Source organism: Pteropus vampyrus, unplaced genomic scaffold, assembly GCF_000151845.1.
Source record: "Pteropus vampyrus isolate Shadow unplaced genomic scaffold, Pvam_2.0 Scaffold295, whole genome shotgun sequence".
Lineage (NCBI taxonomy): Eukaryota > Metazoa > Chordata > Mammalia > Chiroptera > Pteropodidae > Pteropus > Pteropus vampyrus.
This window is the reverse complement of record NW_011889076.1, coordinates 74917-75891: the sequence shown is the minus strand read 5'-3', so window position 1 is coordinate 75891 and position 975 is coordinate 74917.

The following is a 975-nucleotide window of genomic DNA, read 5'->3' as shown; positions in this document are numbered from 1 at the left end:
ACCGGTTTCGATATGGTCTAATACACAGCAGGTTCAGAGTTTTCGTTTATGAGGAATTGTGGGCCATTTCGAAGTGGTACCTGCCTGATCGAGGACAAATTATGCATTTCTTACTATTTTTGAACAAGCAGCACCTCTATCTAAGGCAAATCAACCTCTGACCAAATTCCGTTCCTTCTGCACAGGTTACCCTAAAAGTTAACGGCCCAAGGCCGTTAGACTAGACCCGACTGCCTCCGGCGGACCCCGCTGCCCAGGAGGACCACGGGCGGCTGGGGACCTGCGGGGCTTTGCCCTGCGGGATTGTCTGGGCGTCGCCTGCGCCTCGGGGTCAAGCAGCGGTCCAGGGCTCCTCGCCGGCACTTTGCAGGGACGACCGGGCGCGCGGCGCTAAGCCAGGCCGGGCCTTTGCCACCGTGTCCCGCCCGAGGCTGCGCATCCCCAGAGGAGGAGTTTTCCTTCTTTCTGAGAAGTTTCTGGGGAGACTTGTAGCCGCGCCCCTGTGGGCACGCTGAAGCGCCCAACAAAGGCCGGGTTAGAGTCACGGCTTCGGGGCGCAGGCGTCCTGGGGCGCCGGGGGTGCGGGGGACAGCGTGGCTGCTCCAGGGCGAAGGCGGGACCCACTGCGCCCACACCAGGCTGGAGCCCCCTGGCGAGGGCGCCTTTAATCCCCGGGGTCGGGGACTGCGGACCCCACGCGCAGGACGACGCGCGAGGAAACGTCCCGTCCCGCTGCGCCGGTTTCGTGACATCCTGGCGTCTGGACTTGGGACGAGTCCCCTTTCCTTAGGGACCCTCGGAGCAGTTCTTGCTGCCTGCAGTGACACCTACTGCCGCAGGGACCTTCGGCCTGGGCGGAGCGAGGCAGAGCCGCAGGTGCCGGCGGGGGCCGGAGTGAAGTGGCCGCTGGGCCAGCAGCTCCCAGGCAGGAAGGGGGCGGCGCGCGCAGGCGCGGCGTTGGGCTCGGACGCTGGC